Source organism: Polyergus mexicanus, unplaced genomic scaffold (assembly GCF_030449975.1).
Source record: "Polyergus mexicanus isolate NDT 795.1 unplaced genomic scaffold, iyPolMexi1.0 SCAF_2, whole genome shotgun sequence".
Taxonomy (NCBI): Eukaryota; Metazoa; Arthropoda; class Insecta; order Hymenoptera; family Formicidae; genus Polyergus; species Polyergus mexicanus.
This window is the reverse complement of record NW_027223322.1, coordinates 10,688,541-10,704,733: the sequence shown is the minus strand read 5'-3', so window position 1 is coordinate 10,704,733 and position 16,193 is coordinate 10,688,541. Positions and strand designations below refer to the sequence as shown.

The 16,193-nt window shown below is 39.3% G+C and overlaps 1 long non-coding RNA gene across 1 annotated transcript in view; it reads left to right on the top strand.

Moving 5' to 3' along the window:
- Positions 1-15,493, top strand: part of LOC138942290 (uncharacterized) — a 46,420-nt gene extending 30,927 nt beyond the window's left edge. The window contains exon 3 of the long non-coding RNA XR_011448286.1: positions 15,400-15,493. This is a non-coding gene — a long non-coding RNA (uncharacterized lncRNA). The remainder of the gene's footprint in view (positions 1-15,399) is intronic.
- Positions 15,494-16,193: the final 700 nt, after the last annotated feature.

The following is a 16,193-nucleotide window of genomic DNA, read 5'->3' as shown; positions in this document are numbered from 1 at the left end:
GGGGGAGGGGTACCGCGATGATCCCTCGTGGAGAGCAGAGAATCGGAGCCACTTCCGATTTCGTCGTGCGACGCGCGGATTTTCGAAAGCGGGGTGAAATATGATTAAGAGGGAGCGTGATAGCGGCGTGCTGCAGCGGGGTTGGCGGTTATACGAGGGGGAGAGGGTGGCGGGGAGAGGAAAGCGGATGGGTGGCCGATTACGCCAATCCCCATTAGAGGGATTGTAAACTCGTGTAAATAAATAATGTATGTATCGGCGAGAGAAGAGAGCTGCATACGAGGCGAGAGAGGAAGAGAGTAAGAGAAGGAGAGGGGGGGAGGGAGAGAGAGAGAGAGAAAGAGCGAGTAGTACGGCGCGTAGAGAAGGCTCTTTGCCTAAGCAGGCATCGGTCGTGGAACTTAATAAACGGCGAAGTTATCAATTTATAATGGGTCGGCATGTCGCGCATGCGCGTGCCTACGGGGCCCGGCCGCCGTCGCCCATCGTTTCTCTCTCGTTATATAACGGCGTGCACGCGAGTGGCTTTACAGAACCGGTGTACACGCTAACTATACTCGATCCCCTTTTCCCTTCCCCGTCGTCGCCCTTATCACTCTATGCGGCTGTTTATCTCGCTCGCTCCATCGCGATGTCTCCCCTTCGTCTCTCGCGTCTCCCTCTATCGGTCGCCGTTGCGCTGTGTCTCTCCTTCTCTCTTTGCGGCTCTCCGGTACGAAGGGACAAATTGAATTTTAGATCATGCCGTGTTCCTGTGGGGTCCGCGAATAGAGAGGGACAGAGTGAAAGAGAGAGAGAGAGAGAGAAAGCGGGAGAAGCGCAGAGGCGGACGTCGAGATGATACTAATTGAAATTTGAAATTGATATTAGCGAATTATTACCCCTCTCCCGTCGCGCGTTCTGCTTGGCCCAACGCAATTACGGCGCCCGCGTGTCGGGTATCAAAAGTAATTGCTGCCAAACTTAACAAAATTCGAGCAATTCTCGTTTCAGCCGTCTGACCTACGGCGAAAACGGCTCGTCGGCTATATATATATAGAGAGAAAGAGAGTCTCACTCCCCTCTCTCCCTTACGTACTTAAATGTACTTTTACGGAATATACATTTAACATGATATTAAATTGTGTTACTTTGTCCGCACAAGAGAGTAGCCTCCCTTGTCCGTGAAACAAAAAAACAAAAATATATTCTTAATATCTTAAAGTTAATTAAATTATTCAACGCGTATATAGTTTTAAAAATACGTATTCCATTATGCATCTTCATCTTATTTTGTTAAATTTTAGATATTCTAAAGAGCACCTGAGATTGTATGCGCACATATATAGAGATTTATTTTATAAAAAATATAATTTATTATTGCTATAATATTTCCAATTACCGATTCTAATATTAATAAAACAGAGCTCACATATCTCTTCACACATATTGAATCGAGAACATTCTAAACGTTAGAAGAAGTGAATATTATTTATTTTAATTCTCATATATACACAACACATACACACACTATACTTTAAGAGAGAGATTAATTTTTAAGAAATTATAAACATATATATCTCCCATACATTTTATCAAATAGCTATCGAATATCCGATGATTAATCGCGGAAACAAGCAGCCGATTTATCGCGATCCAGGAAACTCTAGGCAACAATCGCAATCCACTCATCCTCCGGTTCCCATAAATTCATCCACTGTGGATGACGGTGCTATTGGTTTTGCGTTTGCAGAGAGTTAGGCGCATAATGATGGGACATACGCACCGACAGAAGGGACGAAATGTAGCGAAGCTAATCCGCGAAGGGGGAACGTGAGGCCCGCGGGTGTCCCTGCGGCACACGAGAGGGGGAGGAAGGGGGCCATCGCGGGGGCTGCTCGTAGATTCCACTCTCGCGCGCCAGCATACGCGTCTCTCTCGCCCCTTGCTCCCTTCTCTCCCCCGCCCCCTCTCTCTCCTTGCTATATCCTTCTCACCCTCTGCAAAATAGGGCCGGCATGTGGTCCTAGAGTATATTTGCGGTGTTCAACCAGCCGGGCGAAATATTATGCCAGTGTTTTATTGTGCGATCATCCCGATGCGGTGGCGCCCTACTGCGTGCGAGGGCGAAGGGATTGCGGCTTCGAGTGTTGCGGAGTGTGTTTACACGTTGGCACACGCCATCGGATTTGTTACACGCTCGTTATACGGTGTGCTCGGGCGTTTACCGAGGCCGTTAACAAAAGAGACCGCGATGATATTCGAAATGAAGAGCGAGCAATTACGAACAGTAGTGGAGAAGAGTATTTTTTTTTTTATTCAGTTTTCTTACCATAATTTATTGTAAAAAAAAATTCATCGTGGATCTTATCCCGAATTTTATCTAAATATTTATATCATACGTAACGTAGGATTGAAAAATTTATATCAAGGTGTCTACTCCTTTAAAAAAACATGGAAAACTTGGAAATCTCAGGGAACTTTTTATATTTGAAAAAATCAGGCAATTTTCTCGTGGAATTTTATTGGGACTCGGGGAATTTTCCTAAAAAATTTTCTTTTTAATAACTTTCCTCTTATACTGTAAGCAGTTTGCAATCTGCCGATAAGCTAAGTTGTGTATATTATGTATTGAAAATATATTTTTATTGTTTATATATTCAATATCTCAACAAAATATCGAATATACAATATATATTCTTTATTTTAATTTTTAGTGATAAAAAATGAAAATGTTACGCAAATTAAAAATTTTTATCTTAACGATAGCTATTCAGTTTTCTTTTTTTTACATTTGTAAATTATATTTGTAAATTTAACACTTGAAACTTAAGTGGTTTTTTTTTTTTTTTTTTTTTTTTTTTTTTTTTTTTTTCGGGTAAGTACGAAGCACTAGAAAACGCGTACAATAAAAAAACTTATTTTAGGAAATTGCAGCAAAAAAAATCTTTAAAATATTCTCTTTATCTGGAATTTTGAATAAAAATATCTGGGACATCAGGGAATATTCAGAGAATTTTTTTACGAGATTTGAATAGACATCTTGTACCTATATGTAGTTTCATAGAGAAAAGTATAACTCGATATCATTTAAAAATTCTATAAGCGATTTAAAGGCATTAAAAATAATAATTAATAATCAATAAAAGTTTGAAATTTTTATTATTAATAAATTTAATTATTTAATTATTTCAATTGTTCTTTCAATCACGCACACAAGCATCTCTTTCTTTGATAATTCCTTTAAAATTATCATGTTGATTAATAAATTCTTTATTCCAATTATTATATTTCAAACACATACATAGATGTATATTCATATATTTTATTTAAACAAAAATTAATGATTAATTATAAATAATTAATTTCAATATTTTTTTTACATATATGCCCATTATTGCTTGAAATATTTTATAGTCCAATAGACGCTGCTAAACAATTTAGATGTTAAATTTATATATTTCTGCTGGTAGAGAACATTAACCGCGCGGGGGAAATAATCAAAGGAATAATCTTATAAGTTGATATATCGTTGAAAATACACGCATATAATGCGGTTAATGAAAGCTAAAACAGATGGGGGCGTATGTCTTGGAGACGAATAAAGACACGGGGTTCAGCACACTGCGCGCGAACAATGCGTGTCGGATAGCCGGGTGTTTAGATTCCGTTTGTATATGACACTGCGCGCTCATTAGAGCACGGCGCTAATTGCATAATTGGTGCCGGCAATTATGAGCAAAGCGATGCCGCATGTCGGAGGGGCTTCGGCAACGGCGGTGACGTCAACATCCAATAATTCGGCACGCGACGACAATCGCGCGCTTGCAGCACCGCCGCGCCATTGCGCAAATATCAGGAATCGCAATTAAAAGCGATAATTTTGTAATTAACTTCCGTCGCGCTCCCCCTCCCTTCCTCTTCCCATTCTTCTTCCCGCTCTTCGCGCTTCCATTTCAATGCGAATGCGACGTCACAAATTCCCCACACATGATATTCAGGTATGCCTGAATTTAATAGAATTTATATTACAAATATTTGCATTCCCACACACAAATATTAATATCAAGAATATTAATAAAATATTAATATCAAATAAAACGAACATATGTGTTTTACATTCTTTTCTGAAATCATTACTTTGCACAGCATTTTTTACTTTGAACGCTACTCGCGCGTTTGTAATAGATAGAGAAAAAGAGTTATACAATATTACTGGTACAATAATACTAGTACGACCGGTACTAATAAAAAAGAATTTTTGCAACAATAAAAAAAAATTAATATTCCTAATTATATTATTTTTATGACAAATAGACAGTGAGTAAGATTTATAGGAATCATAGTATAAAATTATAATATTTTGGTATTTTAATTATATATTTTGTAAAAAATAATAGAGAGAAAAATAAAAACAGTAAAAATAAATAACTTTCAGCTTTAACAAGAGTAAAATGTGTTAATTATGTTGTAACGTGCAGTTCTTTCCTCCTCTTTTTCTCGAAAAGAGAAACGATGGATGACCGTATCAATGCAATATACATAGTATGCGTGTGCATCATTGTGCATCGCGTGCAACGATGGCGGCTGCATAGAGGGACGCGAGAAATTCGTCAAGCTGCCGCAATTGACGTCGCGTACATACGTCGGAAAAGCTCGCGATTAAACGAAGATTTCATTAGGGACAATATATTGCGGTGGCATCGGCGGCACTTGTTGACCGTCGAGCGGGCGCGGGTCCCGGTTTCTTTATTGGCCGGTCTCGGGGAATAAATTGGAGGGAATTAATTAAGCGGCACAAATTGGATGCAGCGCGTTAGCCCTTATTCGTGGATGACACAATTTAATAAGCATCTTGTAACGTAAACTGAGATGCATGGAGAGAAAGAGAGAGGAATAGCTCTTCACTAGTCGAATAAGCTCGAGTATGCGGGGCGAAGATATTGTAATGTAAAAGATGACGAATCTGACGTCATCGAGATTGAGCCAATTTTTTGTAACAGTATCATGTAGCATTAATATATACACATTCAATGAAATTTAATGAAACAATTATTAAAAAATATATATCAATTTCTTTATATAATTTTCGCATTGTAACAATATATATATATATATATAAGAGAATATATATATATATATATATATGTATTAAAAAATATACTAACATACATATAAAAAGTATAATTTATAAAGTTTGATTATAATATTAATTTTTATATTAGAGAAATGGTAAAGTGCTTGTGGATTTTAAGAAACAAGCGATGTCTCAAAGTTGCGCGTCTCCCTTCTCTTTCTCTATCTATTGTATATATATATATATATATATATATATATATATATATATATCGTTTTCGTTTGCGCATCAGCGAATCGCCTTTAACGAGATGAACGTTAACGCCCATACAACAGAGCAACAATGCGCCGATTGTCACGGGTCAAGAGGAAAGAGCGTGGTCTAGAATGTAATATTGTGTCGTCCACAATATATATGATTGTACATTGGCTCCTTCGATAATATTATGGCATGGACGGTCGCGGGGTTAACGGGCCGCATTGCCGTCTCGTCGAAAAGAAATCGAGGACAAAACGAACTGTGGGTAAGTACGTCGCAAGCCGCCTTGGCGAGAGCAATTAGAGGCGCGCGATATACACGGTGTCCCAGGTTAATAGTCGTTCAATATACGCATGTCGATATCGGGAGAAGTGTCTCTTCTCGATCACGTATACGTAATTAAAAACCATATCCGTCAATCAATTAATAATAAATAACGAAAATTTCGCTAACCCAACATATATATATATATATATATATATATATATATATCTACTTGACGTATACACGTCACAAATTTTACGTACAAAAAAATATTATGCGAATTTCGTCTATAACTCCAAAGTCAGTGTAACGGCAAAAATTTATTCGTAAAAACGATATCGGCTCCGAGTCCATCGATTGGAGAATCCGACGCGAGGCCGAGACATTACGGGACATCCTGTATAGAGAGCGAACCCGGCTCTCAACACACGCGGCGGGATCGCTCTCGCATCCGAGCATCGGTGTAATATACTTTGGTTAAGCGCATCGGAGCATGCTCGTCGCCGAGTTAACGCATTTAATGGAGGTTAACTTTGCATATGGTATTGCTCCCCCGTGCCGTAACCCCTTTACTGGCGCGGTGCGCTCGACAGTATCGAACGCGCGCAACGCCGGCGTCCGAACTAACCAGGAATTATGCTGCGATACAAAGCGGATAATTACGAGGCGGCTTGATCGATCTTACATCTGCCCCTTTCCTCTCTCTCTCTCTCTCTCTCCCCCCCCCCCCTCTTTCCCATCACCACACTGCAGTCTCCACGCTCCCACGCACGTAATAATGTAAAACTATTTGCGCCACTGTACGTAAACTTTACGTAAGTGCGCTCTGAGCTTGCTCCACCTCCTCTTCTCCTTCTCTTCCTCCGTAAAGATAGAGCTCCTTGGGTATATCATTTTGCGAATATCGAGGCAGACATGCTCCTCCTCGCGAAGAGACGCGCATGCTTAACGTCGAAAAACATTGCGTACAACACGATGCTTTTCGAAGCGTTTCGTGTTCTACGAACAGAGAGAGAATCTATTACAATAAAATTGATTATCGCCTCTATCTCTTCCTTGAGTGTGTTGAAAATTTAAATAATTGTTTTCTTTACGAGAGATCAATCGGATAGCATACTTTTCTGAAGCTTTAAAAATTGCAATCATTGAAGCAAATTGAAAGAAAATGTTTGCGACTGCTTTCAAATTAAACGGATCTGCGCTTGCATAAGATATAGTGTATTGTATGTGATTACAATTGAAATCGTTGGGCCGGGAAGGGTTAAGCGGATTATCAAGCGACGTGATATTATTGTACTATCAAATTGTGCGCGTTGATTTAATCCGTTCAAATAATACTGGCAATATAATAGTGAGAGTCACGTTGATAAAATTATTGCTTCATCATTTATCTATCTATAAAAAGATGAAGTTTTCAAATGATTGAGATGAGAGTTTGTTACGTAACTTTCAAACGAAGTTGAAAGTAACTGGACCGGGGTAAAAGAAGGGAGGAGAAGTACAGATGGGCTAGCTCTTAATAAATTTTGTATTTAAATTATATATGCGATAAAATTATGCTACGCGCGCGTATCGGCGATGTAAAATCGTTTTCGGCAAGGCTGAAGCGTGAAAGCCGCAAATATAGAATCCGGGTATCGTTATAACCCCTCTATTAAATGCATATATAAATTAATTCGACCGAATTGAATGACTAATTATAAATTAATAGCATGTAACGAGCGAACCGTATACGAGGCGGGTCCCTATGCCATTTGGAATTGCGAGCGGTTATGTGAAATCAACAACAACAGCATTAAATAATAAATACGGCCGTTAAACAGCAATCATTAGATCGTACATTACGCGGAGATTCGTAAAAAACACTCTTCTAAAAAAAAATAGTTATTATAATCTCTGTAGATATCTTGTGAAAGCAAATATATCAGCTAAATATATCACAAATATATCTTGCTGTAGAGAATGAAATTAAAATTACACACACACACATATATATATAATTTACATAATATCGCAATATTAATTAATAAAATATTGTACGTTTTATAATATACAAATGAAAATATTTTTGAAATATTTCTTTTTTACCGGATTTTCTAAATCTTATTATTTAATAAAAAAATGACGATGGAAATAAAATAAGAACGAAAAAGTTTGCGAATTGATCCACTTCAAAATTACAACAACGAAGTACGACGACTTCATTATATGATGTAAGCATAAAGTCAAGAAGAGATTCTCTCGTTATCGAGTAAGAAAATAGAACTTTTGCCGCGATTGAATTTCAACTGATTATTGATTTATATAGGCTCTGCTTTATTACCGCCTCCCTTTCTCTCCGAGCGCTGTCTAAAGACAAGTTTTAATTGAAAGTTGATTAAGAGTCCGCTGTACTATAAGTTACAGTCTTAGCTTAGCCTGTGATCTCAAGATCGCGTAACCGAATCTCTTTATTTAGGGCAATTGTCGATTCTCTAAGTTTAACCTTTTTTCAGAAATATATAATAGTATACTTTTATAAATCTCATAAAAATAAAAAAGACAAATTAACTCTAATTTATTTCTGACATTTATGGTATAAGAAATAAAGCACTTTAAGAAAATATTTTTCTAAAAAAATATCGGTGTTTTAATATGAAAAATGTAAAAATTTATTTTAAAAGAAAATAAATACACACGTAACTATATGTTATATTGAGGGAAGGGAGAGAGGAACACTTCACAACATTAATGCTACTGTATTTTTATGTGATATCAATCGATAGCGATCAATCTCGAAGATAAGGTCTTTGTGTAGGGGTTTCTATAGTGACATTTAAGGATAATAAACGTATTCCGGAACCTTGTCAAGTAAAAAATCACATTCGGACATCCTTTCCCCGTACAAGAAGAGTGTACAGATTACTCATCGCGTGAAGTCGGGATATCTATACGTAACAATACATAAATACGGATAATTATGGAGAGAATATAATATTTCATAATCATCAATTAAAAATTATTTTATTCATAATTATCTCTTATAAATATTTACGATTATTTCATTATAATTATTCTATCATGAAAGATATATATATATATATATTTAATATTTTTTATAATTATTATTCCAAATAATGACGCGCAAGAATTGCATTTGTTTCCATCGATTTCGTCGCAAAATAACGACATATCCCGATACGAGAAACAATCACCGAGGTTGCAAGCAGCGGAAGAGAGAGAGAGAGAGAGAGAGAGAGAGAGAGAGAGAGAGAGAGAGAGAGAGAGAGAGAGAGAGAGAGAGAGATGTTGAAAAGGGTAGCTAATTCAAAATATCGCACAGACAACCACTTGATCCGATAGCACTTTTCTTCGCACGCACTCACTCTCGTGTCTTTCGACACATATACACATATAACGTGACGCGGGTCGACTCCATTTGACTTTTCGCTCCACTCGATTCCACCGCATTGCACACGCCCTTTCCGACGTGTACACTCGAGAGAACACTCTCCCCTCTCCCTTTCCCTCATATCCCTTCATCTCTCTTTCTGTCGCCCTTTTTGTAAAAAAAAAAAAAGGGAGAGAAGCGACCCGCGCGCTTGTTTATATCCTTTGCTCGCGCATCCTCGTTACCTCTGTCTCGCTTATTCTCGATTTACAGAACGACCAGCGTGGTTTTCGGTTTATTTCCCGCTTATCCATTCGACATTTGATTTATTCCGTCTATCGCGCACCGCGCTCTGCGGGTGGTACACCTCGATTATCACACTATGGACTGTCGCCCGGTTATGGAAGGAAACGCGCTGGCAGTGAAACGTGATTAGATTACGTTTGGGCAAATAGACAAAATAAAATAATAAAATAATAGTTCTAATAATTTCCTCGATTACTCTGTTAAACTCGCGTAATCTGTTCTGTTATGAAAATTACGCTCTAAACTCATAGAGAAAAAGTGTATTATGATAAAATACAAATATAAAACAGCTGATATATTATCTATCTTATCGAGTCAAAATTTTGCGCCTCAATTTTCTCACGTTTTATTAACTCTACAAGATTTCGATAGATTTGATTTATACAACAATTGAGCTCCTTTTATATTTTAAATAGACGATAAACGAACAATTTTCCATTTAGAGGTTTAAAAAAAAAAAAAGATTTGACTGCTTAAGATATCGAAATAGATTGAAAATGTTATAGTCAAATGAAGGAGAAAAATTTTGATTTGGGAGGAACAAAGATTTTATCATGCTGCGCGTTATATAAAAAGAAAACGTAATTGATAATCTGGCAAAAATATTGTATAATGCCCGTCCCTATACTCGGGTAGAAATCAAGGCCGTCTCCTCGTCGGCGGAATACATTAACGTGAACGAGAGAAAGAGAGAGAATGGAAACGACGAAGAAGGAGCATCGACGATGTGATTGAATTAATCTGTCAATTTGCCAATTATACGGATGAGTTTGTTTGGTGGCCGCGTGTCTCTCTCCGTTCATCGATCGCAACCGGATCGGCGGTCGGTTGTCTCTCATGCACGATGTTCTCCACGCGTGTGCGTGAAATCGCGACGCGCGACGTGCAACGCACGTGCGTGCATCGCATCCCTACGTGCGCATGTGCACGCTCGCGCGTACACTCGCGCGCTACAACCGCGTGCACAGGCTCGGTGCACAGATTCAACGAGCTGAATTGGTGCACCGTACCCGTACAGAGGAGGCGGAAGATCGTATTGATTCTCCGGTTACAGAGACCCGTCACGTACAGAGAGAGGTATGTACGACGAGCTTGACTTCTTGCCTGGAGCGAGAGTCAATCTCTGCGAGACGCGTTGTGCGAAAAATATAGCTTTCATAACCGTCCCGATTATGCGTCGAAGATGCATGTGTGTGTGTGTGTGTGTGTGTGTGTGTGAGAAAGTAAAATTTATATTCTTTAATTTTTCTTAATCTTTCAAGTTATGATTGCAGTATGATTCTGTATCTTATACATTATGTCTGCTGGATAGAAATTTGTACATATACATATAGTATATAACATATAATTATATATAACTTATATAATATATGTCATCAAAATTTTAATATATTTATATTACAAAAATTGATATAAAAGGAGAAAATTATATAAAGCACATTTTTATCTATTATATTTTTCGAAACCCGATATTTTTTCAATTTTTAAATTTTAATCCTAAAGCAATAATGAGCTGTATCAATAACATATATATTATCGATTTTCCAAGAAACATTAAAAAAATTAGAAGCTATCAAATTGCATATCCGCCATCTTAAATGTCACAAATTTGAAAATAATTTCGCAACCAATGATTCTAAAAATCCTCGGTTACGAAATTTCATAAAAGTATATACGTTTAATAAAATAGAATACTTTCAAAATAAATTGACAAGTTTAAAGAAAATTCAAAACTTTAAGACAATATAACAAAATTTGTATATTAGAATATACAATATACAAATTTTAATATTTTTCTCTCAATCTCCCTCTCTAATATATATATCACAAATATCAAGATGCCGCGAATTCTATTGTAGGTCGTTGCACGCGAGCACACGGCATTATTGTATTCGCCGTGGTGAAGTTATATATCAAGCCAAAGTTAGGTTTGTTCCCCGAGACGCGCGAGAGAGTACTGTCGGACTCGCGCCTGTCTGAGAAAGAAAGAAGAGAGAGAGAGAGAGAGAGAGGAGAGGAGCGGATAGACTCCTAGGCGGTGTAATATCACTCGTTGATGTGAGTGCGGAGAGAAAAGGAGGGAGGAGGAGAGGCTGAGGCCGCGGGCTGCGAGAGGGAATAAGGGATGCGCAGTCGAGGGTTTCGTTCCCGTGCTCGGCTCCGAGCCCCGAGGGCACCATTTCCAGCGGAACCGAGAGCGCGCGCGAACCGGGATGCGGGGATCCCCGGATCCCGCCGCTATTCCAATTGCTTCCCTGTTTGATATGCGCCAATTTCGTCCAATATGTCGCGCCCCTTAGACGACACGATTCACCCAGCGAGAGAACTTGCCTCCCTCTTTCTCCTCCGCCAGTGCAAGTAATCCTAGAGTAAAAAAAAAATGACAATATCCACGAGATGTATCTCCCATTACGCTTTTGTGGATCTGTCGATCTAAATGTAATCGACAAAATTAAATGTGTAAGAAATTCTAAATATGTTCCCCTTGTTCTTTCATCGGTAAATTCATATATAAAAATCTCATCAGATATTTAAAATCTTTGTTTTATAAATTTTTAATTACTTTTTCCGACTTTTTTATCTCCTTATATATCATTATATACAAACTGAAAATTTATATATATACATATATATAATTTTTTTATAAAATATCTAATTTACTCCTTTTTTGTTCCTCTACTTCCATTTCGTTCCGGTATGATCGCACCCTTACTTATGGATGGTATTTCCGGCCTGCTGTACGCGAGGGAATCCCCGGCGTGGTCACGTGTCGCCGAGTGACTACTCGCTCTCTTCCTCAATGATACTCGACGCGTTGTCACGTTTGAAAGGTCCATTTATATTATTTATCACCCGGCTTTTCCGCGCGGGAAAGGTCCGGAGAAAGGCATTTGGCGAGATGTCCGGCGCGTGTTTACTTACGTGCTCGCTAACGTAAACGGATGATTGCGGGGTGACCGTTGATCCGATTGCGTATATACAATATATGACAGGGAGGACGTTTGAGATAAATTATTAATCCTACATTTTCGCATCTTATAAGACACATCTCTTCACATTATTTAAATCGTGCAATTTTTTTAATTATTCCAATATATATTTATAAATTTTTCAGGACTTGTTCTTGCGATTATTTTCTTTTTCCTCCCTCTTCATAAAGTAACAATATTCAAAAAAAATTAAATTTTAAAATTTTTATTATGTATTTATTTTGTTACGTATTTTCGTAAAAGAGAGACTCCTTTAGTATGATAAAATTTGAAGTGTATTTTTCAATACAGTTTTGCCATGAGATTGTCGAAAAAAAAAAGGACCCGGGTAACCGTAAAAACAAGTAAATATATGCCGATACATATTCGCTAATAGCTTTCGTGAATCATATATTAGATATACCATTGTCGTGCATACATTATTCAACAGGATCGAACCTCGCCATTTCCACGAGTTCCATTTTTACGAATCCGCGGCGCAGAAGAGCAGGGAGAAGCATATGGAATTATATACTTGTTCGCTCAACTGTGCGGAATAACGCGCGATCATCCACTTGTTTCTCGCGTACACTCGCATCTTATTACAGGCCACTACGGATCCGGCGTCTGTCCCGGACACGTTATCGGACGTTATCAATCCCGCGAACGGATAAATGATGAAGTTACATGGCGGCGAGAAACTAATACAATACGCTGCACCGTAACAATGACACGTCGTGCAACGCGGTCGAGTTGCCAAATTCGCGACGCGCTTTACAACTTTATCATATAACGCATGAACCTCGTTTCGGGTAATTTCATTTTTCGCGAACTTCCACAAACTCGCGAGAGTTCGCTTAGAAAGAGATGATCGTTACATGATATAAATATTTGTATTTTTCCTGCATATTTTTTCTTCCAAGAGTGCAAAATTCATATCGTTATTCTCTTACCTTCCTTGATATCTCATTGTCAGATGTGCAGCTTCATGATACATTGATGCTGTCGCACATAATTATATTACATCAAATATCATAAATGTTAAATACGATGTATTTGATAAGAGTATCTGTAATAAAAATTCCGTTTAAATTTTACAAAGATATCACGCAGCATGTGAAATTTTACCGACATACACTCGACACTTTTGAGAAGATTAATGATGTCTGATATTATTTTCTATGACACACAAATGCTGTATGTTAAATCTTTTACAAAATCACGGAGATTGCGGCGACGATACACGGAGCGATCATAGCCACCCCCAGGGGGCGCAGAATGGATCCGGCCGAGGAGCGAGTGGTACGCGTGTAAGGGGATAGATAGGTAAAGAGGAAGCTCGTAAAGAAAATGCGCGCGCGAGGCAACCAAAGAGGGGTGGAAGCAGTCAGTCAGGTAGAGAAGAAGCCGGGAACGTGCTGGGAATGTATGTAGGCTCCCCGTTACTCGGCTGGTCGGCCGTATAGAGAACTCGGGCTCTTCGCTCTTTCCTGCCGACGTCCTCCTCCTTCTCCTCAGTCCTTATACCGCCACACGGACTGTACGTGCGCGCGCGCGCGTGCGTGCGTGTGTGTGTGTGTGTACAACTCGCCCGGGCTCGCTCCTCCTGTATTATATTGCCCAACCGTAAATTTCGCCCGGAAAGCGATTTAGCGAGGAAACGGTAAAGATAAATCTTGAAAAAGTCGAAAAGCGTAAAACAGGAGCACCACAGCCGGGAGCTGCATCAGGGACGGGGGGGGGGGGGAGGAAGTGCATGGAATGGCAAAAGAGCAAGAGGGTATGAAGAGAGGAGCCTTCTTACTTCGATATATATATATATATATATATATATATATACCGTGTAATCCCCCCCCCCCCTTCCCGTGATCTTTTTGCTGTCTTCTTACCTCGCCACTGCAGCGGCTCCCCTGCACGTTCACCCCTTGCAGTTTCCTTTTCCCTCTCTCCCTCCCTCCTTTTTTCTCTTATCTCTACGTTCGTTCCGCGCCACCGTGTGTTCCGCTTCTTCTTTCTCTCACAATCAGTCGTTTTCTACCCCCGTGCATCTCAGGAAAGGAGGAAAAGGGGGCGTGTCCGCGCGCGCGAAAAGCGACGTGTGTGCATTTCGCCGTGTAAACGCTTCTCCGAAACGGCGCTTACGCTCATTCCTTCTCTTTCTACTCTTCTACGCTCTCTCTCCCGCCCCCCCCCCCCACTCCCCGCAGAAAATTCGCTTTCATCGTGAGAGTTATCCACGGTATTCGTTTACATACGTTTACATCCATGGCGACGTTATCAGGCTTATCGGCGCGTGAATTTTCAAAGACGATCCGAATTTCTTTGCGATCTTATTTCCTTGCTAATTCTTACGAGATTAAATCAAATTGATGCACATCCCAACATCTCTATCAGATCATTTTTATTTCCGGATCCTACAATCAATCGCGAAGAGTTTATTTAAAAAAAAGAAAAGAAAAAGAAACGTTCTTTTTTTCATATTTCTTAAATCCATTCGTATTAGTTACACATTATCTATAATATAATTATCAGAAACTTATGAGATATATCTATGAATATATACAGGGTAAATCGTAAATATATTTTAAAACTTCGTGTTCTTGGATGAATAAAAAGTATGAATAAATAGATTTCATAATGACTGAATTTCAGATCAGATTCTTTGTTTCCACGGTGTTGTGTCTCTTAATGTTTTGATTCTGAGATAGTGTTTGTTTACCAGCGCACGATCTACTGAAAGAAAAAAGAAGGGAGTTTTAATGCGTAATTTGGCCTCTGTTCTTGAGTACAGTATGAGTACAGTAATGTACCTACAATCAAGTCAGTATGCTTGAGGCAGTTCAACCGAGCAATATTATTATTATTCGATTCATTAATTTACTGTAACAATAGAAACAATGTTTTCATTTGAAGAAATTAATGATATTCATCTCACGTATGATGAAATACAATATCTATTCGTGTCCATTATTTCGATAACGCATTTGAAGCTATTTCAGCCCAAGTTCAAAGGAACATTTCTTCATACTTTTTATCCAGGAACACGCTCACAAAGTTTTAAACATCCTTATGACCTGTATACTCTTATTGTTATAGTAAACATGTATATTCTTATGAAATATATCTATAGTCACGTATATATTAATCTATTGTCATTTCTTTCATGTAATTTTCAGACACACGGAAAACATCGGGTCGAAAAATGGCGGATTCAAGCAGCACGGATTCAGCACGAGTCAGCGGCGGCGGCGGCGGCGGCGGAATGCCGGATTGGCGGTAAGTGAAAATTGCGGCCACTTTGATCCTCGCGAACGAGTCCTCTCTTTGACGATTTTTTTCTCCCCCTCCGCCTCCCCCCCCCCCCCTCGAGTTCCCTCGCTTGTGCGCACGGCTTAATACGATTTGCAAATTCGCGGCTCGGCCATCGCGGCGGGCCAGCCCGCCCGCCCGCTACCCCCGGCCGAATGAATAAATGATACGCGCCGATTCGGCCTATTGCGGCATTATCCGTCGTCGAATTCGCTCCTGACGCGGCCAATTATTCATGCTCGCGTGGCGCCACAGCGATTAAAGGTCAATTTCGATCCCGACGTTTGTGCGCGCGCGCTACGCGCGAGAGACTCTCCTCTCGCGCAAACATTCCTCCCATTAAATCGCCGGATTCGAAACAGCGACGGCGACGGGACCGTCATGTTGCGATTCGCGGCTGTAAATTAGATCTTTCTTCTCTCTCTCTCTCTCTCTGTCTTCCTTTCCGCTCGCGCTTTATTATATGTCACGTCGACGGTCGGTTGATTCGCGCATGCGATTGCGATTAATCGCGATTCAATTGCGATCAAATATCTTGGGGTGGGGGGGAGGAAACGTTCGCTATGAATTTAATTTGTGGCGTGCTTTATTCATTGCGTACATATTAAATGTGTTGTAGACATAATTGCAACCGGCGAGAAAAATACCGTTCGTTATAAAG